This window comes from Schistocerca piceifrons, chromosome 2, assembly GCF_021461385.2.
Source record: "Schistocerca piceifrons isolate TAMUIC-IGC-003096 chromosome 2, iqSchPice1.1, whole genome shotgun sequence".
Lineage (NCBI taxonomy): Eukaryota > Metazoa > Arthropoda > Insecta > Orthoptera > Acrididae > Schistocerca > Schistocerca piceifrons.
Window position 1 is genome coordinate 999,300,123 of NC_060139.1, and position 26,819 is coordinate 999,326,941.

Here is a 26,819-nt window from a genome sequence, read left to right on the forward strand (position 1 = left end):
GATCTCTCACCAGTTGAAAACGCCTGGTCAATGGTGGCCGAGCAACAGGCTCGTCACAATACGCCAGTCACTACTCTTGGTGAACTGTGGTATCGTGTTGAAGCTGCATCGGCAGCTGTACCAGTGCACGCCATCCAAGTTCTGTTTGACTCAATGCCCAGGCGTATCAAGGCCGTTATTACGGCCGGAGGTGGTTGTCCTGGGTACCGATTCCTCAGGATCTATGCACCCAAATTTCGTGAAAATGTAATCACATGTCAGTTCTAGTATAATGTATTTGTCCAATGAATACCCGTTTATCATTTGCATTTCTTCTTAGTGTAGCAATTTTAATGGCCAGTAGTGTAGTTCTCTAGCAGCGGCAGCATCGCCATGGCCAGCTCTGACTGCTACTGCTATGCAGCCGCACTGCTCAGTCGCGTCTGGAGTACTGGTTATTCATCGTCTTTTACTGTTTCTGTTAATTCACAACGATTATGGAAATATCGCATTAGACTAATTTAGGGCCGCTCTGTGGCACGTGAAAATTCCGCTCTAAACAGTCATTTTTTCGTAACGGGAAGCCGAAAATCTACATAGAGTGCGCCTGACAACTGTTACACACGACAAGGTGTATAAGAAATGAGGTGGAGAAGGTGAAGCAAGGATTGCGTTTTATTGTCACATCACTTAGGAGATGCAACAAATCTACAGAAGAGACTGCCTACACTACGCTTGTCAGTCCTGTTCTGATTTATTGCTCCACAAACACAGTGCGACAAGCCATCTGGTCTGAGCTCTGGCGAAAGCGACCCTCGGAAAACGACCAGAAGGTTACCTGTCAACCTCCTGCTGCCGCGAATTAGACGAAGGTGGCGACTGCTGCGGTAGGACGAGAGGAGACGAGGAGGCGAAGGCTCCATCTCCATGGGGTAGTCCCGTGGAGTCGTGATGACACCCTCTGGCGGCTGCTGTGGTGGCACTGTCCTCTGAACCCGTGAATCTGGGAGAAGAGAGACAGGAAGATCATAGTGTACATGACAGAGGAGAAGCTGATTTTGATGGCGGCACTACAAACCATCTGAACCTCATATGAGATACACTCCTGGAAATTGAAATAAGAACACCGTGAATTCATTGTCCCAGGAAGGAGAAACTTTATTGACACATTCCTGGGGTCAGATACATCACATGATCACACTGACAGAACCACAGGCACATAGACACAGGCAACAGAGCATGCACAATGTCGGCACTAGTACAGTGTATATCCACCTTTCGCAGCAATGCAGGCTGCTATTCTCCCATGGAGACGATCGTAGAGATGCTGGATGTAGTCCTGTGGAACGGCTTGCCATGCCATTTCCACCTGGCGCCTCAGTTGGACCAGCGTTCGTGCTGGACGTGCAGACCGCGTGAGACGACGCTTCATCCAGTCCCAAACATGGGGGACAGATCCGGAGATCTTGCTGGCCAGGGTAGTTGACTTACACCTTCTATAACACGTTGGGTGGCACGGGACACATGCGTACTTGCATTGTCCTGTTGGAACAGCAATTTCCTCTGCCGGTCTAGGAATGGTAGAACTATGGGTTCGATGACGGTTTGGATGTACCGTGCACTATTCAGTGTCCCCTCGACGATCACCAGTGGAGTACGGCCAGTGTAGGAGATCGCTCCCCACACCATGATGCCGGGTGTTGGCCCTGTGTGCCTCGGTCGTATGCAGTCCTGATTGTGGCGCTCACCTGCACGGCGCCAAACACGCATACGACTATCATTGGCACCAAGGCAGAAGCGACTCTCATCGCTGAAGACGACACGTCTCCATTCGTCCGTCCATTCACGCCTGTCGCGACACCACTGGAGGCGGGCTGCACGATGTTGGGGCGTGAGCGGAAGACGGCCTAACGGTGTGCGGGACCGTAGCCCAGCTTCATGGAGACGGTTGCGAATGGTCCTCGCCGATACCCCAGGAGCAGCAGTGTCCCTAATTTGCTGGGAAGTGGCGGTGCGGTCCCCTACGGCACTGCGTAGGATCCTGCGGTCTTGGCGTGCATCCGTGCGTCGCTGCGGTCCGGTCCCAGGTCGACGGGCACGTGCACCTTCCGCCGACCACTGGCGACAACATCGATGTACCGTGGAGACCTCACGCCCCACGTGTTGAGCAATTCGGCGGTACGTCCACCCGGCCTCCCGCATGCCCACTATACGCCCTCGCTCAAAGTCCGTCAACTGCACATACGGTTCACGTCCACGCTGTCGCGGCATGCTACCAGTGTTAAAGACTGCGATGGAGCTCCGTATGCCACGGCAAACTGGCTGACACTGACGGCGGCGGTGCACAAATGCTGCGCAGCTAGCGCCATTCGACGGCCAACACCGCGGTTCCTGGTGTGTCCGCTGTGCCGTGCGTGTGGTCATTGCTTGTACAGCCCTCTCACAGTGTCCGGAGCAAGTATGGTGGGTCTGACACACCGGTGTCAATGTGTTCTTTTTTCCATTTCCAGGAGTGTACATGCTAACGCCGACGGACGATCTCGCCTCGCGCCCACAGTGTGCTGCCGCTAAAACCCTGTGAAATACAATATCATGTGGCGCGAAGTGATACTTGCGGCCTTCCTTTGGCGTCGGATGCAGAGGAGGTTGGAGCAGGTGGAGCAGTGTCCGATAGCGGCGGTCGTGAAGCAATTCCACCTGCAATGGCCATCTCGTGGGTGCGAGCAATACGAGGCGAGAAATAGTTGCAATGCCTCATGCCTGGCGAGTGCGGAGCGAAGTTTGGACATCTGCTGCCTAAAAGTTCTGACAAAACATTCCACTTCAGCTTTTGACTGTGGATGAAACAGCGCATTGGAGAGATGTTGTATGCCATTGCTTACACAGAATGTTTCAAATTCATTTGACGTGAAATGAGGTCCGTTGTCTGGCAGTATTACTTCAGGTAAACCTTCTAGACAAAAAATAGAGGACAACACCTGAATTGTGCTACGTGACGTTGTCGAGGTCATTGGTACAGCAAAAGGAAACTTGCTGTATGAGTCAACCACAATCAACCAACGAGTGTTCCAAAAAGGTCCCGCTAATCTATGTGCACACGTTGCCATGGAGATTGCGACTTAGGCCAAACAGAGAATTTTTGTGGCGGAGTGGACTGATTTTCCAGACATGCGTCACATTGTGACGTCATCTGTTCTATTAGGGTATCCATACCCTGCCAAGTACAGTGTCGACACGCTGTCTCGTACGAATAACTCCCCGGTGTCCTTGGTGAAGTAACTCCAACACTTCGTTTTGCAAAGCTGTAGGGGTCAACACACGTGACTGTCCGCTGTCATACTGAACAAGAATCACACCTTTCTGTACAGCGAGGCTGTGCCGACGAGCAAAGTATCTGTGCACTACAGAGTTCTTCATGCTATTCAATGAGTGACGCCAAGATGTGCGAATGTATGTTAGAAAAACGTTCAAATTTGGATCAGCTTCCGCGGCCTGTGCTCAGCGGAATAGGCTGCAGCAATTGAGAGTCCTTAGCATCGCTGTGGCAACAAGATGCAGCAGAAGCGTCGAAATCGGTATCCAGGCCAGTCGGGAGACGTGAAAGTGCGTTCTCATTACCACGTTGTACTGTCTGACGATACACAATCTCGTACTGGTATTGAGACAACAACAAAGTCCATCTTTGCCATTTTTGGGCAACCGGTTTCGCCGGATGAAATAAGGACTGCAAAGGCTTGTGATCCGTTACCAAGCAGAATTTTCTGCCATACAAATAGTGGTGAAATTTTGTGACACCATACACAATAGCCAAAGCCTCTTTCTCAATTTGTGAATAGTTATACTGAGCTTTGGACAACACTTTTGATACGAAAGCAATAGGCCTGACTTTATCATCGAATCTGTGAAAAAACACTGCACCGATTCCGTAAGAGGAAGCGTCAAGATCAAAGTGAACTAAGCGTCGATTACTGAGCAATGCTTCTTTAAGTTTTTGAAAAGCTGCTTGGCGCTCATCTGTCCAAATAAAGAGGACTTTCTTGCGACGCAACCGATGCAATGGAGCTGCGATTTGTGCAACAGTCGGTATGAACCGAATATAATAGATAATTTTCCCTAAAAGTGACTGCAGTTCTGTGACATTGCGAGGAGTGGCAAGCCTCGTACAGCTAAAAAATGCGACTGAAGAGGATTTACACCTTGACTGCTTATGACATGACCAAGATATTGCAATTCAGAATTTAAAAAATCACGCTTGTCCAGTCTACACTTTAGTCCTGCCTCAGATAACACACGAATTAAAGCACGTAAATTTGCAATATGGTCTTCAGGTGTACGACCTGCTACGACAATATCGTCCAAAGAATTTGACCAGTTTGGCACTTGTGCAGTCAGCAGTTCCTGATATCGCTGGAAAATGGTGGGTTAGGAAGCACTGCCAAAAGGCAAACGGAAATATTTAAACAAGCCCAAATGAGTATTGTCTTTCGGAATTGTTAGCATTGCCTAAACCTTCAGAAAAGAGTTCTGGGAATTCTTTTATCAAGCTAGCTACACTGCCTTTTGTATGGAATGCAGACACTGACAACGCATTGTCCTGCATGTTAAAGCCAATCAAAAGAATTGAGACAAAAATATGTTCTCACACTCGCGTGATTGTAGCACGGTAAAAGTCACTGTTCACGTATGTGGGCGATACACGTCAGGCAAAGTACATTTTCCGAGAACGGGAATGTGCTGTTCATTATAAGCCGTCAGTCACGTGCTAGTTTTAGACAGGCTTGGGGATTCTAATGGTTCACATCTGTGACGATATAGCAATTTGACAGAGGCACCCGCGTCCAACAGACATTTCATACGTTTCCCACAAAGATGTAAATGAACAAGACATTTGTTTGACTGGCGTATCACTGAAGAAATTGCACGCTTGTGTGTTGCTACCTTGGAATATACTGCATTAATGACATCGGCCTTGTGACAAGATTTTTTTGAGAGGGCCGAATTCTTATGTTTGTTCCATTCCAGACATACAGATTGTACATGTCCTTTCCTACCACAAGCAGAGGGGCAGTCCTGGCATTTGTGCAGTGAATAACACCGAGGGCAAGACTTAGTCTATTCGCCCGTGTAGCCACCTGTTTAGCGAACTGCTTTCGCGGCGTGGACAGGTGTTCACTCCGCGTGGCGAGCTGCTGCCGCCGGCAAATGGACCGATCGAAAACAAGGGACTCAACCCAAGAAATAGTTGACTGTTCATATGTCTGAGCCGAGAGAGCGCCGGAATCGTACTGATCTAGTATTTGCGCTACCTGCTGAAATGATGTATCGGACTGTTTCAAAATCTGTTCTCTGAGTTGTCAAACGTTGTACACGATTGCATCACGTAATATGACATCTGAATATAAAGCACCACAAGCACATCTGAATTTCCATTTCCTTGTCATGCCCTGCAAATGTGTTTCCCCGTTCGCGGTAAGTTTGTTGTGACTATTCTTTGCAATTAAAGAACTGATACCCAACTGTTACCACACTCACTTGTTGGTCATAATAGTTTGTTATTGGCGCTAGCACTTGGTCGTAATCAAGTTCACTCGGAGTGGCGTTAGGAAAAAGTTTGTTTATGAGGCAGAACACTGCACTTTGTATCGTGGATAAGAAATAATTGCTTTTCACAGTACCTGGTACGTTCTGAGCGACAAGGTGCGCTTGAAACTGGGACAACCACTCGAGCCATTCCTCTTCATGTCCACTAAACTGTCGAAAATATGGTATAACAAAAAAAATGGTTCAAATGGCTCTGAGCACTATGGGACTTAACATCTTATGTCATCAGTCCCCTAGAACTTAGAACTACTTAAACCTAACTAACCTAAGGGCATCACACACATCCATGCCCGAGGCAGGATTCGAACCTGCGACCGTAGCAGTCCCGCGGTTCCGGAATGCAGCGCCTAGAAGCGCACGGCCACCACGGCCGGCTATGGTATAGCAGCTGTAGTAGGTGGTGCTTGCTCTGTCGGGCGCGCATCGTTGGCCAGCAGCTGCTGCACTGGGTTGAGTAGTGCAGAGATCTGCTGCGTCTGGAACTGAAACATCTACATTAGCTGTGTGGCATCTAACACTTGCGGTTGTGGCGCCTGAGCAGGGGATGGGACAGGTGGGGTGGATATGTTGGATGACAAATGGTTTAAATGGCTCTGATCACTATGGGACTTAACTTCTGAGGTTATCAGTCCCCTGGAACTTAAAACTACTTAAACCTAACTAACCTAAGGACATCACACACATCCATGCCTGAGGCAGGATTCGAACCTGCGACCGTAGCGGTCGTGCGGTTCCAGACTGGAGCGCCTAGAACCACTCGGCCACCCCACCGGCTGTTGCAAGACACAAAAGCCGCAAACAGACAAGACAGGCAAGCAAAATAAAAGCAAAGAAAATTTCTGCAACGCCCACCTGAAAACACCGTGAAACCTGGTAGTCAAGGAAGGCAGGATTCGGTTACGATTGTGGACAGGGCCGTAATCAGTTATTGTTGGTTCCCAATTGCAATTACACCCATTTATTTTAAAACGGTAATTCCAGACTCAGCAGTAAATAATGATATCACACGTTATTAAAGAAGGAATAAACAACTGTGTAATTAATAGTGCTATCAGTGCGTTACAATTTACCAAATGAGCATAAAATACACACACAGCAAATAATGTTTTAAAACAAGAAAATGTTATCCCAATTAAAATTTTAAGGCAAGTAACCACAGTCACGGCTGTAGGCCTTTAACGCCAAGAACGGCAATTATAAAAAAATGTAACAAACGTACTGTAAAACAGCAATGCAATATCAAAGGTTAATTTAAGAAGACAAGCAACTAATCACTAACCTGGTGAGACATAACGATGGTAAAGTTGGTAGCACAATCTTTTAAACCTGCTGTAACGCCAAGAATGGCATTTACATAAAAAAATTTCGTAACATACAATAAAACAGCAAATACAATAATAAAACACACGGCCCAGAACAGATGGTGCACCAGGAATCGACCTCTGACTAGGTCCGGCAAAAAAAAAAAAAAAAAAACTATTGCAAGTGATGAGATAGGCAGCCATGATGTGCATTCACTTCACAAGATGGTAACTCAGACTAGTGGCAGTCTAACGAATGACTAATGATAAACTTGCTGAGGCCACCTGACATCCAATAAACCAAATGCTAAAACGTAAAAATACGTCAAAGCCGTAACCGGCGGTCTGGAATCCGCCTGCTGAATACTGTGCTAAGAGCCCCCGGAACGAGAATGGAATCACTACAACCAAAGTAGAAGAATCGCCAAACAACCTACAATCAATAAAGCTGTCAAAACCACATGCCTCACTGGACAGCAGCGGCAAGGCGAGGAAACGTACACTGCCGTTTCATACACTAACCCCCGGGGCAGGTAAGTGGGGCGTTAGCGGCCACCAGGCAGGAAAAATACAGCTGGTTGAACTTGGCAAATAGTAACAAACTGAACGCAATAAACAGTAATTAGAAGCCCAGGAAAGCCAATCATATCTGCCTTCCCCAAGCACTATAGTCGCTGCTCTTTGCCTTGGCAACACTACGAGCAGCAACACGAACCCAAGTTGCCAGAGAATTGCAAGGTCTCGCAATGGTGGAGGTTTCTCTACTTGAATCCAAGTGCACTCAAAGCTTGCAGAATCCGGTTTACGACGAGGTGGTGCACCCTCGTAACCACAGGTCTTCAATCTGGTAGTCCATGCGTGCCACCAGCGGTCCCAGCGTGTTTTCTCACTGTGCGGACCTGGCTCCTCCTGAGTCGCCCAACCGAACGACCCACTGACACGACCCGAAAGTACCACTACGTCGGCCCAAAGATAGGGCCACAGTTACTACATATCGATAACCGCCGCTGCTGCCACTAGCGGACAGGCAGTGCTTGCGAAACCGAGTGGAGCCAGTCAACACGAGAAGAAGACAAACGACCGCAACAATGTCAGCTAAACGGTACTGTCTGGCCTCCAACGGAGGACAGCAACCTACAAACAGCACCAACGATAGCCGCAACACAGCTCACACTTATCAGAAAAAACGACATGGAACTGTTAAAGCAAATAAACGCCCCTGCAAAGTTAAGAGTAAAAGTAAGGCACCAGTAAAAGGACAGAAAACATTTCATGGCCGTCAGGCGCAGGGTTGGTTGGTAAGTCCTCGTCACGCATGTGGGGTCCTGACCACTCGTCTCATATAGGGTGCCTAAGGGATGCTGCGTTCTCAGAAAGTTATACAACAATTCAATCAAATCGCATTAATAGTTTTTTATACAATAAAAAAGATTTACAGTATTTAGCTCTGAAATTACAGCCTCATCGCAAGCGATGGGCGACATGCAAATAGTCAGAGTCTTTCTCTATAGACAGTGTCCATGTAAACAATGGACATGGATCACCAATAAGTGCTATCGCAGTTTCGGTCTGCAACTGTGCAGGTCTGCGATTCCCAGTCTGGTATTGTGCTAATACTCTGCGGGCGAGGCTGGCAGGAGCGGCGCTTATATTCTCTTCGGCTAGAGGGCGCTCCTGTCGTGGCGAGATCCTTGTCAGCGTTCTATTGGGTGATGACGTTTCCCAATCTTCTTTACTCTTGGGTTCTTCATATTCGTGCCGTCGCTAACCATTACGCTGGGACACCCCGCCTGAAGGAGGGGGGAGGGGGGGGGGGAGACGCATATCTCCTGGATAAGGCACCGCGTAGAGAGGGACAACTCTGAAGCTCAAGAAGTCCTTGCCCCGCCATAAAAACCTAACAAGGTTAGGTCAGTGCAGTGCAGCCTTCTCAAGGAGAGGGTACGTGGACTACGTTTTAGCAAGGTCAGGTTATATACGGCTGGATACAGCGTTGTGTCTCATTCTTTTCTTGTTCGTTTGCAGTTGCTCGTCCTCTCTTTCGGTACAGCAATCTGCCGCCATGGTAGACAACTGCGTATTCTCACTCCATTACCTTGGTCAAACTTGCAGAGACCTGCCTAGCTACACTGGTGTCCAAAATTAAAGCGACTAACCATTATTTCCCTGACCTGTGTCTAATTTACGATATAATCATACAAACTGTCAACAGATGTCCGTAAGATGGTGTTCTGCACAGAAGATGGCATTTCAGCAACGGACAACCACGTCATCGATGCCATAGGGGCAGCTGCCAAACTCAGTAGTCTTTGCCCGATAGGGCCACATTCACAATCGCTGTGTACACAGTCGCAGTCTGTGCAGTATGTCACAGAGGAGATCCCACCCTACCAGACTCTGTGACAGAGAGCCGTAGGAAGAATGGAAGCAGGACAGTCCAGACTCACATTGCCCGATGGCTTAACCTGAATCGTTCTTTTGTTTCTCGGATGTGGCTACAGTTTACAGACACCAACTGTTTCACGAAGACCAAGGCAGGGCAGACCAAGTGTGATATCAAAAAGAGAGGATCGTTATTTGTCTGTAAGAGCACGATGGTACCACCTTGGTACAGTGCAGAAACTAGCATCTGATCTCGCAGCATGCACTGGACAAGTTGTATCGAGGCAAACAGTGTAGAGAAGGCTTCCACAGCGTGGCCTTTGTTGTCGAAGACCTGCCGCATGTGTGCCTGACACATCTTTACAGAAGGAAACGTATAGAGTGGAGTCGTCAACACGCCACGTGGACAGTCGAACAGTGGGCCAATGTTCTTTTCACAGATAAGTCCCGATTTGATCTAGAGAGTGACGCTTGACTGATTCGCATCTGAAGGGAAAGTGGAACGCGGTTTCTGGACCCGAACATCGTAGAAACAGACCGATATAGAGGAGGATCCCTAATGGTGTGGGCAGAGATTGTATTGATCACTCGAACACTTCTTCATGAAACTGTGTAGGCTAATCGGAAAGATTTAACTACTGTCAGGTCTCGAGGTCTTGGTACCTCGCTGAGCCATGCTGCGGCTCGCATTGGTGCTGTTTGTAGGTTTCCGCCCTCTGTTGGAGGCCAGACGGTATCGTTTGGTTGGCATGGTTGCGGTTGTTGGTCTTCTTCTCGTGTTGACTGGCGCCACTCGGTTTGACAAGCGTTGCCTGTCCGCTGGTGGCAGCAGCGGCGGTTATCGATATGTACACTACTGGCCATTAAAATTGCTACACCAAGAATAACTGCAGATGATAAACGGGTATTCATTGGACAAATATATTATACTAGAACTGACATGTGATTACATTTTCACGCAGTTTGGGTGCATAGATCCTGAGAAGTCAGTACCCAGAACTACTGGCGGTAATAACGGCCCTGATACGCCTGGGCATTGAGTCAAACAGAGCTTGGATGGCGTGTACAGATACGGCTGCCCATGCAGCTTCAACACGATACCACAGTTCATCAAGAGTAGTGACTGGCGTATTGTGACGAGCCAGTTGCTAGGCCACCATTGACCAGACGTTTTCAGTTGGTGAGAGATCTGGAGAATGTGCTGGCCAGGGCAGCAGTCGAACATTTTCTGTATCCAGAAAGGCCCGTACAGGTCCTGCAACATGCGGTCGTGCATTATCCTGCTGAAATGTAGGGTTTCGCAGTGATCGAACGAAGGGTAGAGCCACGGGTCGTAACACGTCTGAAATGTAACGTCCACCGTTCAAAGTGCCGTTACTGCGAACAAGAGATGACCGAGACGTGTAACCAATGGCACCCCATACCATCACGCCGGGTGATACGCCAGTATGGTGATGACGAATACACGCTTCCAATGTGCGTTCACCGCGATGTCGCCAAACACGGATGCGACCATCATGATGCTGTAAACAGAACCTGGATTCATCCGAAAAAATGACGTTTTGCCATTCTTGCACCCACGTTCGTCGTTGAGCACACCATCGCAGGCGCCTCTGTCTGTGACGCAGCGCCAAGGGTAACCGCAGCCATGGTCTCCGAGCTAATAGTCCATGCTGCTGCAAACGTCGTCGAACTGTTCGTGCAGATGGTTGTTGTCTTGCAAACGTCCCCATCTGTTGACTCAGGGATCGATACGTGACTGCACGATCCGTTACAGCCATGCGGATACGATGCCTGTCATCTCGACTGCTAGTGATACGAGGCCGTTGGGATCCAGCACGGCGTTCCGTATTACCCTCCTAAACCCACCGATTCCATATTCTGCTGGCAGTCATCGGATCTCGACCAACGCGAGCAGCAATGTCGCGATACGATAAACCGCAATCGTGATAGGCTACAATCCGACCTTTATCAAAGTCGGAAACGTTATGGTACGCATTTCTCCTCCTTACGCGAGGCATCACAACAACGTTTCACCAGGCAACCCCGGTCAACTGCTGTTTGTGTATGAGAAATCGGTTGGAAACTTTCCTCATGTCAGCACGTTGTAGGTGTCACCACCGGCGCCAACCTTGTGTGAATGCTCTGAAAAGCCAATCATTTGCATATCACAGCATCTTCTACCTGTCGGTTAAATTTCGCGTCTGTAGCACGTCATCTTCTTGGTGTAGCAATTTTAATGGCCAGTAGTGTAGTAACTGTTGCCCTATCTTTGGGGCGAGGTCGTTAGTTTTCTAGGTCGTGTGAATGGACCAGTTCGATTGGGGACTCAGGAGGAGCCAGGTCCACGCAGTGCGAGAACACGTCAGGACCGCTGGCGGCATGCATTGACTACCGGATGGAAGGGCTGTGGTCACGTGGGTGCACGACCTCGTTGTAAACTGGTTCCAGCAAGTTTTAAGATGAGTGCATTTCAATCCAAGTAGAGCAGAGTCAGTCACCCATGTGGGCTCCATAGTACATATGAGATGTTGTGACAGATTCTCATCGCGCAGTCATGTGCTTGAAGATCCTACTGTGTTAAAAGCACTTGTCTCAGTGATTAGACGGTGTGGTTACTCAACTGTGAATTAATAAAGCAGTGAAGAGATTTGTTTCGTTCTGCCAACCGTCGTCAGAGCTGTCACAGTGAGATCCGTGGGCGTTTGTGTGCCTAATAAATTTGATGTCACTCATTTGGTACTTGGTTTTGGCTCGCTTTGCGATTGTTTCCGCAATGACGTGGAGTTGCTGATTCTGGGTGGTTACATTTCGGTTTTGCCTCGCACACAAATCGAGTGGAGTTCTGGTTACTATTAGTTTGTCTGGTGTTCTGAACTGTGACTTGCTTGTTCAGATTTTCGGGTTTGTGGAATCGGACGGAAATGTGGTAGTGGTTCCTTTCTCGTTCTGGGCACTCTAAACACCGTATTCTGGGGACGTAATACAGACCGCCGGTTCCGGCTTTGGCGTATTGTTCCATTGTTGCATGTAGTTTATCGGACGTCAGGTAGCTTCAGCAAGATTACCATTAGTCATTCGTTGGACTGCCACTAGTCTGAGTTACCATCTTGTGCAGTGAATGTAACTCTTGGCTACCTATCTCATCGCTCGCGAAAGTGTTTGTTGACGGACCTTCTCAGATTCCTGGAGCACCGTCTATGACTGGTCCTTGTGTTATAATATCGCGTATTTATTACCATACCTTGTAATGCCTACATTAAAGGTTATGCATCTCTAGTTAACAGTTCCGGTCGCGTTTGGGAATAAATCTAACAGTGTAAGGGTTGTGTTACAAGGTTACCATCATCTTATTTCACCCGTTTGGTGGTCAGTTGCTTGTTTCTTTTAATTAACCTTTGCTTCTATTTGCTGTTCTACAGCAGGTTTATAATTTTTTTACATAATTGCCGTTCCTGGCGTGTAAGGCCTTCAGCCGTGACTGTGGTCATCTGCTTTGAAAAAATAATTCGATATTTGCATTTTAGCAGCAAGCCATAAAACTTTATTTACTGCTATTCCTGGCGTTTGATACCTTCTGCTGTGTTTGTAGCCACTTACTTTTAAGATTTCAGTACCTGTAAGTCGTAATTCCAGCGAGTTCTTAAAAATTTTTAATTTATTGCCATTCTTGGCCTTCAGCCGTGATCACACTGCCTTTTTTTCTTTTTTTTTTTACATTATCTGTATCTGAATTTTATGGTGATTTGCTAAATTGTAACGCACTGAAAACACTATCATTTACACAGTTGTTTATTCCTTCATTAATAACGTGTGGTATTATTTTTATTTCTTGAGTCTGCAATTACTATTTTAAAAATAAATGTGTGTAACTGTAAAAGGCAACCAATAGTAACTGATTACAGTCTCGTCTACAATCGTAACCGAATCCTGCATTCCCTTGATCACCAGGTTTCAGTCATGTACAGTTGTTGCGAGATGCTGTGTGGCCAGGCTTCGTATTGATGGACGATAACGCTCGACCTCATAGAGCACGACTTGTTGATGTTTTCTTGGAAACAGGAGGATAGTGCACTTGTGGTGTGGCCTGCTAGCTCTCCCGATTTGAATCCCACAGAGCATGTCTGGGGTGTATTATGGAGAAAGGTTTCCCTAACGTCAGCATACACCAACCATCTTCCAAGACTTGCGAACAGCTCTGCAGGAAAAATGGGTGTTATTGCCTCAACATCACATTGATGCCGTTATTCACAGAATGCTCCGTCATTGTCAGGCCTGTATTGCTGCCAGAGGTGGACGCACCCCATAGTGGGCACATTAACCAGTGGTCGGCATGTACGTGCAAATCCGTTAAGTTGGAAGAAGAGGAAGAACATTTTCGTCTACTGTTATGCATGTTGCAGTTGTTTATGTTCTGTATTCTTTACACTGTTTCTACTATGCTAACACCTGTGTATACTGGTTTTTGGTAAAACAAACGCAACCTTGCAAAATTTCCGTTTTGTTGCTTTAATTTTGGACACCAGCCTCTTAACAGAGTCCCATCGTGAACATCGTGGCATCGACGGACCTCTGAGACCACGACAGCTGTTACCGTCAACCCCTAGACGATAAGGGCTGTCGGCCACCTATGAGTAGCGTAGGTAAGTGGGTATGAGTCCAGACTGCGACTGGATAACCAACCTTCGCTATAAGCTGAGGCGCAACTATACCGTTTGAGCAACCATTAGGTACAAAATAGAAAACTGGCACAGTTGTGAAACATACTCCACAATGGGACAGCCTGCCTTATTGTCAGATCTCCTTATGTAAACAAACACCACGTCTCACCCTCCCTCTCTCCCCTCCCCTTCCCTCCCCTCCCTCACCAACATCAACCATTCCCCTCCCTTCTCTGTTGCTGGCAAACTAGGTGATATATAAGTGGCGGGAAATTTAAATGCTCGTTGTCCTATTTGTTGTGGCTGCTGGGAAAGCCTGCATGATTGTCCTAATTTATGACCCAGTTATCTTAATTACATTAATTTATAAGCCACTATCATAACATCATGTGTAACTAGCCATATCTTAATTACTGTAATTCATGGGCCCCAACTGCTGCCAGACATTTATCCTTATCTTATTGGTCACACTTTACATCTCTACGTACAGCATGCATCAGCCAGAAAACACTCCAGCACAGTGCTAATGCACAATTAATACCATATTATAACCTTTTAAAAACACACGGAACATGGAGAAAATCCATCTACAGAAGGGTAATACAGGAGATCTGCATTTACTGTTAATACTTATGGGCGCTGTCAGGCTGGGCTAGAACGTGGATGAGTGACCTTCCGGTCTTCCGAGCGCTGTTGACAAGCGGGGTGCACTCAGCCCTTGTGAGGCAAACTGAGGAGCTACTTGACTGAGAAGTAGCGGATCCGTAATCGTAGGCTGACATACGGCCGGGAGAGCAGTGTGATGACCACATGCCCCTCCATATCCGCATCCGGTGACGTCTTTGGGCTGAGGATAACACGGCGGCCGGACGGTACCGTTGAGTCTTGATGGAATGTTCGGGCGAAGTTTAGTTTTTTTTAATGTCAATGGGAAGTGAGCAAGTGTTGGCGACAAAAGAGCATAAAGTATTACTGTTGCTACACGTACCGTTATTCCACAGATCTTAAGGAAAGGAGGCGTTGTATCGAATAGATACAAAAGACATTGCGCCGTAGAGCAACGGAGTTAACCCCTTCAGTACTGAATTATTTTATAAATAGAAAAAAATATTTTTTGCACTTTATCGTGTCTATATGGACCCATTTATTGTATATTCGAGCAAAATTTCAATATGTCATACTTAGTTTAAAAAATGAAATGTTGTCGAATAAATCGGACATTGGGGCTCAGAGGTGTTGGTAATGTGAAATAAGAACTCAGTAGTTACAAATTATACAGCAATATTTATTGTGCAAACTCTTTTCAAGAGTGAAATTTTTTTACAAAATACAAGAATCTATTCGTCATATTAATGATTTTAACTGCTGGTATTATGATTTACAGAACAGTTAATAAGTTCAACACTTACAGAAGACAGTTTTCTTTACATTTATTTTGTATGAAAGGCCACAAAGCGATATGCATCTTTTTTTAGGCAAAGGTGAACATCACATTTTCAACTGATTATGTTTTTATTTCCCTTGACATGGTGTGTTTTTGCATCTACCTCCATCTTTGCGTTGATCTACCAGTGGGAGATGGTTAATACCATCGTATTGTACATTTGATTGCGGTAGTCTCTCTGCTGTGGATCTTTTCTGTTGAGTCTCTTTTCCATCTTCTCTTTGAGTTTGTCCTTGCTCTCACAAGACTTTCAGCTACACTCATTCGAAAACGCAGCAAGTCGAGTACTTTGTTGTCTTGAATTATTTTCACTGAACAGTGTTTTCGATATTCTAACCAGCTGTTGACCAAAGCAAAATCAACAGCATGCATCAGCATTTGTAGAGTCCATTTTCTAGATGTAATAAAGATTCTGTACCGTCCAATTAGCTGATCAAACAAGTCTACTCCACCCAGTGATTCGTTGTACAATTTAACAACTTCAGTTCGCTTGATTTTTACGTATGATCTTGAGGTTTTGTCCCATCGTTCAACACTGTCTTCTTTACCTATTGCAACAAAATTTGAACCCAATACCACAGTTCTGTTATCAAGCCACTTTGTCAGGACTACATTATTGTCTCTACTGACAACCTGGTCAGAAAATCCTCTCTCCTTCTTTCTGATATCTTAGTCATTTATCAGCGTAGGAGAAAAACTCTGTATACACGAACTGTTCCAGCAGCTAATATTTTTCTGTGTTTTAGTACTTGAAGAAGATGATAAGAACAGAAGTAATTGTCAAAATATAGCTTGTGTCCTTCACTTTTTATTCTGTCACACAAATGGAGAACAACAGACACACCTAAACCGAATAGATTGTTGTTCTGTCCATCAAGCTCCGTTGCACTACCCTGATATATTAGGAAGTCATAAGCAACACCAGATATTCCACCCAAAACAAATATTTTAATTCTCCAAGGACACGGCTTGCCTTTCACATACTGGTTGATTGAAAGCTGACATTTCAATGGAACCATATGTTCACAAATACATAAAGATTCTTCAAGGGAGAGTTCTAAACATCTTCTTCTAATGGCATTGTGCAAAGGTCGAACTTTATACAACTTTTCACTTGAGTTTGCAGGGTGTTCCAAATTGTTGACAATATGCAGAGCATTTCGCAACTGTAAAAACCTATCTTTAGTCATAGAATCTAAGAATAAACCTATTCCAACAAACTTGTTCCAGTAAAGTCTCACTCGAGGAAATTTGAAGTTTCCTAACGCTATATGCAGGCCAATGAGTGCTTTTATTTCATCTCGGTTAGTTGGTTTGAAATTTGTATAACAAGACTGTAATGCACATATATTTGTGTTTCTCGAAAACATTTCCCATTCTTGTTCAGTTACGTGTTTCATAAGGTAGCAGATAGGTTCTTCTTCCATTTCTTGGTCGATATAGCACTGATTCTCAAAACGAGTAGGAGGAGGTGACCAAGGGTGACGTCTATATTTCTTCTTTCCTCGTGAGATAGTCATATTATGGTTTACTTTTACATACAGTCCCTACAGGTACATATAGCTCATGTGACTCCTCATCACCTTCGAGGTCATTATAAACTGACGCTGCCTCCACTGAATCTTCTGTGAATTCAGATTGTGTCACCAACAAATTATTTGGTGCTCTCATTTTCTCACTTCCTGTCCCTGGAGTTGTGGAAACAGCGCCTGGAATATTTTCGAGATGGTCTTCGTCATCTGAAATATCGATATCGATATTAGAAACATCTCCTGCTGCGGAGAGGTCCAGGATCTCCTTGATGTGGTCTGGATTTGTTGTGTCGTATACCTTCCTGTGATCTACAAACAAAAACCGAGTTTTAGCAAACTACCATGGATGGTACAGATGAAAACGTCATAAAATACAAAGCTAATTACTCGATACCACAGATAGAATAATTTATTAGCTAATATATTATGTAATGAATCCAAAGAGAAACGCAGCATTAATTGAAAGAGTGTTATAAGACAGTAGTAGGTTGAAAACAACCATTATATGAATGCCTTCATTGCAGCTTATTAGGAAAAAAATATTACCGACGAATCCTGATGTCCGAATCCTGATGTCCAGAAGTAATTTAGTGTCATAATAGCTCAATTATGTTCATAATCTCACATCTCTTACATCAAACGCATTCTCTACAGATGGCTGTTACCCTATATATATATATATATATATATATATATATATATATATATATATCACCAGAAAATGTGTAATTTGCAGTATTGAACACTTAAATATGACTTACGCCATCTTGATTGTTTTTCGATGTAGTACACAGTTCCAGCAACAGAGGGCAGCAAGATGCATGGAACGTAACGCGAGAGATGTCCAGTAAACAGGCAACTGGGTTTCAGTGGTGAATGAAATCATTTACTGTTATAAAATGTGTATAAAAGTCAGTGTCCAATATATTGGACGCCAGGTCTGAAAGGATTAAAAAACGGCTGAAAATTAAAGAAAGAAATCCACGTACTCTAAGGGGAAGCCAGTAAACAGGCAACTGGGTTTCAGTGGTGAATGAAATCGTTTACTGTTATAAAATGTGTATAAAAGTCAGTGTCCAATATATTGGACGCCACGTCTGAAAGGGGAAGCCCTCAGGTGCATACTATGTATTTGACAGAACTGGACATAAGTTTAAAATTGCATAGTCTCAAATAATTCCGAGTGCTGTGTATAGTAGGGTAGGAATAAAGAATGTACGCATTTGTGTTTATTAAACATTGCCTTTCGCGAAGCACTCGCCGCGGCCATCGTGACGTTGAACGTCCGGCAGGCAGCCATCACTTCGCACAGGATCAGGCCGCTACCGTCGCCGGACATCAAAAGCAACCGTCTGTCTTTGCTGGAAAGAGCCGTGCGTCCGTCACCACCGGTGGTCTAGTATGAGGTCCTGTATGGAGCGATTTTAATATCGCTGCTGTTGCCAGCACAGTGCGAGGCGGCCTCTCTCCCCTCTGTTACGGGCCGGAGGATGTTCATAAACATACATTACAACACACAACCCCACCCTCGCGCGCTGGTAACGGACACGCCTGTATTCCAGTCCACCAAGCAGGCCATCGCAATGCGCGACTTCTGGGCCTCTGTAACGTAACTTTGTAACTTGTCTCATATACACAGATCTTTTTCGGCTCTGAAAGCATTTTCATATCTCCTCTAAATGGTTTCCAGTGCTTCCCAGTATTCGGGCCGCTGTCACATTGTTCTTCTTATCTACAAGAAATGGTGTTCTTACCTTAACGCCGTGTCTAGCATAGACAATGTTGTATATCCAACCCATTTGTCCTAGTCAAACAATTGCACATGAATGTAGGAATTGACGATCCAGTTACGGCTGGTGGCTTTCCTCTTTAAAGTTCCATAATGCTACTAACATTATAACTATCAGAAAATCAGGATTCAGCTCCAAAGAGTCACAGCTGCATTTACTCTGGTGACGGATAGAGATTTACAATTTCATTTTTGCAGTTTTTAGATGGATTCGACCCGAAGAAATGCTGCTCATCACTTCTTTCATGTAACGAACAAAGTAGACACTAATGCCGACTTGATTGCCATTAGGAAAAAAATGACTTTAAAGTGGAATTTTATACACCCAATTTTAAGTACCGAAATTACCCCTGTGCGATATTTGTTTAACCGATATGTATTAAAAGGAATATTAAAACATTAGAATAGCCAGTAGCCCAACATGACAAAGCGCAGGACACACGATAATGGTGACCACAAAAGCTGAAACTGTCACTGTCACTGTCAGATATGCACCAAGTGAGATCGTACGTGTAACACGACATCCAGCCCATTATATGTCCTGATTTATTTGTGGCTTGAGCAGTAACGTAACTGAGTAATAATCATAAATTTATAAATAGCTCCTTTAGATGGGCCCAAACGTTGGTAATGAGCAGTGAAGACTACTTTATAGTATGTGAGACTTGAAAGCCATTGAAATAAATATGGAAGGACATTACGTATCTGGGGGATGTAAGTAACCCTTACTACCCACTCAGGCGTATGGAGGAAACAGTTGCCTAACGGTTGTAATTGTACGAGGATATCTTATTAAGGGAGATTTGCAGTATTTCCGCATATGACATCTTACTCGCTTTCATTTTCCGTTACAGCAGAATTTCTTTTGAAATTTCAGTATACAGCTATGAATACAATTCTACCAGGTACATATGATGGTGTGAATATAGAAATGTTTCGTTATGATTTTCGGAAGGCAGTCGTCACGAACGTAACAGGAACATTACGTAACACACCAGGATTCCGCCTAGTAGCTTTATATTTGTTTGGTTGACTTGTCAAATAGGGCAGACAAATTCCAAGCAACAACGTAAATTATACACCGAGCAGCGGAAGAAGGTACTGCGTGACAATACGTGGCATTTCCAAGCAAGTGTGTGAATTTCGGAAATACCTGTGGGTCGGAAATATCTCTTGGACGTCAAGCGCTACCCTTTCCAGTGCCTAAAATGAAAATTGTAACTAGAAAATTTTTGAATGCATTATTTTAAACAAAAACTTACGCCTCTTGGTTCCCTATGTGGCAAGAATGTGAAAGAGGACTACAAACATTCAAAACAAACAACACAATTCAACAAAGGCTAAGACCAGACAAAATAACCTCAGACAAATTCAGCAATGCTGGAATACACCAACGCCTGTCACGCCCAATACAAGCAGAAATTTCCGAACAAGACACACAGAGCACATGAAAGCTCTAAATTGTGACAGCTCACACTCCACTTTCGCAGAACATCTAATGAACAAAAACCACAACTCCACTAATGTCGAAAGTGATCTACAAATCCCGACACAAAGCAATAGTTTATACCGAAAATTAACAACAGAAGAATATTATTGTATACAAAGGCTATAATGGAAGTGAAAAACCTAATAAACGAAAACACAACACTTCGCAACAACCCACTGTTTACTACTCTAAGAGAACTGACAAAACACAGACACACACACCACTTCCTATCACACACAGACAAACATATAAGCAACAGAAGTCGTCAGAACACAGCTACAATTTTCATAACCTTCTCGCAATTTTGGATACATTTCTCGCGACACGCGCGACAAGAAAGAAGGCGTAAAGTTTTGGTTTACGAACAAGGTGCGAAAATTATGTTTTTCTGTGTCTAAAAGTAGCTGCAAGCCGTCCAGCGAACGTGAGTACAAGAGAAACTACTTAACAACCTAGTACACACCAAAACTGTATCCACAATACTACTGCAGTCCCAATTGTATAACGATATAAAAGTTCACTCTTTTGTATTTGTTTACTAAAAGCCACTCACACAGTTGCAATGACGTGATGTAAGCAGAGAGAAACAGCGAAAAAGGTTATAGGTATGCTACTTTTGCACGTTTTAGAATCAAAGAACCCATTGATGATGGCAATATTGTCGCTGAAACATGTTTGGGAATAAATAAATAACAAAAATATTTTGCGTCAAGGAGGACACACAGCCTCATATTGTCATTAAAAAAATCATTGCCCTGAGATTGTGCCAGCTGGAAATAATACAGGGTTTGGGAATGAGCACCGTACACAGTAACGGGACAGTCTACATGAGCATATCACATTATTTAGATGGTCTTAAAGTACAGTAAATTACAGTAAATATTTCCGATAAGTGACTTGAGATAAGAAATAAAAAATTCTGAGGTGGCTACGGATGACGTACACATACAGACTAGCAATAAATAACCACTGGGTCCCAAGTTATATTAACATCAGTAGAAAGTAAAAAAGAAGACACATTCATATTGTGTTACCAGCATTATTTCTCAACTTAAACCCGTTAGAATAGTTCAGATGAAACACATCATATGAAAACGAGACTGATGGAAAAAATCATGTAAACTGTTTATTATTTCAATAGTAATCGTCGTAACTATTTAATACATTACTCCACTGTGACACAAGACGGTCAACGCCTTCATGGGAAAATGTTAGCGGTTGCCAACGGAATAATGGCTGCAACCAGACGTGCATCTCTCCGTCCGAAGCAAATCGACAGCCACGAATGTTCTTCTTAAGGGCTTCAAAAATGTGTGAATCGCTTGGAGAGAGATCGGGACTGTATGGAGGATGTGTAATGTAAGGGCTTCCCAGATAAAGTTCTGCAGTGAATTCCAAACAACCTTGGCAACACGTGGGCCCAGAGAAGTGTAGGAACACGGGACGAAATAGTGACCCTACTGTTGTGTCTAGACAAGACAGCCTAGACACAATGAGAGGAAGCCGAAAGGCACGCGTTTAGCTAAAGCTGGATGGCGTGAAGTCTGAAACAGGATACGTAATGAATGCTATAAAGAAAAGTACGTAGCTTCTGGAATACTTAACTTTAATCCATCCTTTTGGTACATCTGGAGATTGTGGCGATACAAGTGAGACTCTTTAGATACATGCAATGTTACGAATGGCGCCTTGCTAGGTCGTAGCCATTGACTTAGCTGAAGGCTATTCTATCTGCTCGACAAAGGAGCGAGGCTTCGTCAGTGTGCATCGCTAGCTACGTCGTCCGTGCAACTGGGGCGAGTGCTATTCCGTATCTCGAGACCTGCCGTGTGGTGGCGCTCGGTCTGCGATCACACAGTGGCGACACGCGGGTCCGACATGTACTAATGGACCGCGGCCGATTTAAAGCTACCACCTAGCAAGTGTGGTGTCTGGCGGTGACACCACACTTACCACTTCTGTTACAAGAGAAATAGAAGAAAGGCAACGTTACGTTTATACTATTGGAAGATTTGAAGAAGGCTTTTGGCAATGTTGACTGTCATACACTCTGAAAATCAGAAGATGTCAAGGATAAAATGCAGTATAAGAACCGAAAGGTAATCTACATCCTGTACAGAGACCAGACTGCAGTTATGAAGGGCATGAAAGAGAAGCAGAGATTGAGAATGGAAAGATACAGGGTTGTAGTCTTTCCCTGGCGTCATTCAATGTGAAAACTGAGGACGCAGTAAAGAAAACCAACGGTAAATTGGAAGAGGGAACTGAAGTTCACGTATAAGAAATAAAAGCTATGATGTTTTCAGATCAGATTGTAATTTTGTCAGTGACAGGAAAGGGAAGAGGAGCTAAATCTAATGTATAGTGTCTCGAAAAAGAGACAAAATTAAAAAATTGTGACCGAATGTAGTCGAATTGAATCAGGTGATGCTGCAGGAACTAGATTAAAAAATGAAACACGAAAAGCAGTAGATGAGTTTTGCTATTAGGGTGGCTACACAACTATTGTTGACCGACGTAGACAGGATATATAATGCACACAGGCTATACCAAGAAAAGCATTTGTTAACATCTAATATAAATTTAAGCGTCAGGAAGCCTTTTCTAGAGGTATGTGTTAATTAGTTAGTTACATCATATTCTATAGACTATTTCAGCAATTTATTATGGATATGATGTAGCATAAGTCAGTTTACAGGATATGTTATACATAACGACTGTTAACATTAATGAACACATTATCATTTTATTTCCACTCATACAATTACACTTGAAAACTATTTTTTTTTTTTTCCTAACCACCAGTTTTAAGTAGAAATTTGTCAGTGGAATAGAAGGAGTTGTCCACGAGACATAATTTTAAATCAGATTTAAAGCTTGCTTCGCTACCTGTCAGACATTTTATGTTATTTGGACAAACGATAAAAAAATTATTTCTGCATATTCAAATCCTCTCTGATCCACACCGACAGCTTTAGCAGTGGGTAGTAAAGGTCATTCTTCTCACTAGTGTTGTGGGTACGTACATCTCTGTTCTTCTCAAATTGTGATGGATTATTTATGACGAGTTTCACTAGCGAAAATATGCATACGAAGGCACAGCTAAAATGCCTAGCTCGTTGAAGAGGTACCTACGTGTCATCAGTGGCTAAACACCAAGTATTACTTTTACCGCTCGCTTTTTTGCAATCAGTACTTTCTAAGTGAAGAGCTAACCCAGGAAATTATTCCATACGATGTTATTTAATCGAACTATGCAGAATACATCACGAGGTTGATACTGTACCATTTTCTAGTGTGTATTCTTGTAGGGACGTGAAATCTAGACGATAGGCAGTTCAGACGCGGAGAGAATAGAAGATTTTGAAACGTGATGCTGGGATTGGATGGGTAAACTGAGTACCTAACGAAGAGTATTGAATTCAACTGTGGAAAAAATATTGGTGGTACAAACTAACTAAAAGATGGGTTCGTTCGTCAGGACACAACCTGAAGCAGCAAGCAGTCATCAGTGGAAGAAAATGTGGAAGGTAAAAATTGTAGATGAAGACCAAGATTCGACTACACAAAGCATTTTCTAGTGGATGTTGTTGCCGTAGCTATGTGGAGTTGAAGAGGCTTCCTCAGGGCATCACAGCCTGGAGAGCTACATCAGAGAGATTAGAGCCCACACGGAGGCATACCGACAATCTTTCTTTCCACGAACAATACGAGAAGGGAGAACCGATAGAGGTACTCAAAGTACCCTCCGCCACACACAGTCGGATGGCTTGCGGAGTATGGATGTAGATGTAGATGTACAAACCCGACGGCTGACTGAAGAACACAACAGCAGTAGTTTAGGTTAATATGAAATCTTTAGAGACACCGAGAAACTATTAACTTGTGTCTGCAGTTAATAGAAGAAAACTGATCTGGATGTAGCCGAGAAGCAGAGAAAACGTCAGGTATTTAGAGTGAAACAATAATGCACATGGCTTTTCTCCGTGTGCAGAACACCAGAAATGGCTCTTTAACCTAGAAAGAGGGGAATCTTTTAAAGTAATTTTGGTATGTTCACAGAGTTAGATTTATTATTTCATATTACTTTCTGTCGTATGTGACTTTTTCTGTAACGATCCGTATCCATAAGAATGATACTAGCAAACAGTTACTTTTTTCAGACGTCTGGAATAACTGCACAGAGAATCTCGAACAATGAGAAATATTTAACCATTATTATGTTATGTCGGAAACCTAGACAGTGGGTCTACATCTACATCTACATCTACATTTATACTCCGCAAGCCACCCAACGGTGTGTGGCGGAGGGCACTTTACGTGCCACTGTCATTACCTCCCTTTCCTGTTCCAGTCGCGTATGGTTCGCGGGAAGAACGACTGTCTGAAAGCCTCCGTGCGCGCTTTAATCTCTCTAATTTTACATTCGTGATCTCCTCGGGAGGTATAAGTAGGGGGAAACAATATATTCGATACCTCATCCAGAAACGCACCCTCTCGAAACCTGGCGAGCAAGCTACACCGCGATGCAGAGCGCCTCTCTTGCAGAGTCTGCCACTTGAGTCGTAAGAATAAAGCGAAGCAAATGCTTTTCCTTCGAATTTCGAAGCTAAAACTTCGGAGTTTATGAATAAAATGTGAAGCAAGAGCCTTTGCTTGTGGGAAGAAAAAGAACAATGCAATCTTTTGCTTTCCCCTTGAGCTCTTGCTTCGGTATTAGATGAAATGTAAGAATAAAGAGAAGCTCTGACTTCATTCTGGAATCAATTGCTTGTAAAACTTGAAGCCTGGTCAGTAGCAGGCTCACGTTGGCAGAGTGCAGATATGACTCAAATAGCAGCACGTTTACGCCGCGAAAAATGCTACAGACCACGTCGATGTCCACCTGGAGAGCATTATAAAACTCTGTATCTTTTCAACGAAGAAAATGTTCAGCGGATCGAAAAGAATTTTCTGACAGAGACAGGCGAAAGGAAAGTTGGAGCACTATCGTCGGAACAGAAGATGAAGGTTTTCCTTCGGTATGTAGCTGATCCAGGATTCCAGTCTGGAATATCAGAAGAACTGGGAATTCATCAAACTACAGTGAGTAAAACAGTGAGTAGTGTTTCTAAAAAGATAATGGAAAAAGCTGATTTGTGGATCAAGTTTCCGTCATCAACAATGATATTACCGTGGCTAAAAATTAGTGGCTACAAAAATGTATATTTCCAAGTGCTATTGGTGTAATTGACTGTACACATGTGCGAATTCCAAAACCTGTGCAATTTGGCAAAGGGTTTTGCTAGTATAAATGTGCGGGATACATGCAACGTGAAGGAACAGTTTACTAGTTTTGAGGCTAGCTGGCCCGGGTCAGTATATGACAATCGAATATGGAGAAAGTCAAGTGTCTGGCAAGTGCTGAGTGAATGTAAGAACACTGTTCTTTTGGGTGATTAAGAGTATGGCCTAGAGCCCTGGCTGATGACCCGCTTTCGTAATCCAACTGAAGATGAATTCAACCTTTTAAAAAATGAAAGAGTTGTGATAGAGCGTTGCTTTAGGCGGTTTCCTCTTTTGCAGTATATGTTTAGAATTGCCTTACCAAATGTTCCAACAATAATAGCTTGCTCCTTTGTACTGTATAATGTTGCGAAAAATCTACAAGATCAAGATTTTGAAGGCGCGGCACAGGATTTACCTGAAGATGGTGATATTGAGGAGGAGGAGCCATTAACAGGAGCGGATATTCTTCGGAGAGGACGTCAAAGAAGACAAGAATTTCAGCTCTAATACAAAATGCTGGGTTTTGAATTTTTTATTTATGAAAAGATACAAAACTACTTATCGTCTACAAAAGAAGGAATAACAGTCTACAGAACGGTATATACATTAAAACTATTTTCATTTTCCTCCTCTTGCAAATTGTTTACATCATTCATCTTTATATTAAGAAAGTTCATTAACGTAGCTTCTTTTTGTATTTGCAGTCGAATGAGCTTCAGTTACTCCAGCAGCATCAGCCTATCTAATTCTGTGGTACTGAGCATCCTCGTCTCGTCTGTTTCTAGCAATGATCCTATCTTCACGGGTGGTGGCCTGTTATATGGACTTGCTCTAGACGAAGAGGAAGGTGGGCCAGCACGAGGTGTAACATCCGTTCCTAGAAACAAATATGTATGCCAGAGATGTATACAACGGTAGAACTTAAAGCGTGTTTGCATTTTTATGAAGATTTACTTTACAAAGATAACAGCGGAAACTTTCCTTCGCAAAGGGTTACGAAATGTTGGCGGCTCAAATTAACTCTAGCCATGGCACTTAATGAAAATGAATTGCAAACATGACTCTTACATATCATATTACTGCTAGCACGACTAATAATAGTAATAGTAGTAGTAGTACTTACGATACAGTAATAAGAACATTTTGTTACTCACACGAAAAACAAATTTCCGCTAGTATCTTTATAAGAAGCAGTAATTAATTTTGTTTGACTAACAAAAACTAGAACTGAATCTTACCACATGACTTCGAGTGCTCTACTGGTGATAGTGGAGATATGGTCGGTGCAACCCCTAGTGTCACTGCCCCTAAAAGTTAACGATTTGAAAAAAAAAAAAAAAAAAAAAACTCATTTTAACATTTACAGACTGCGT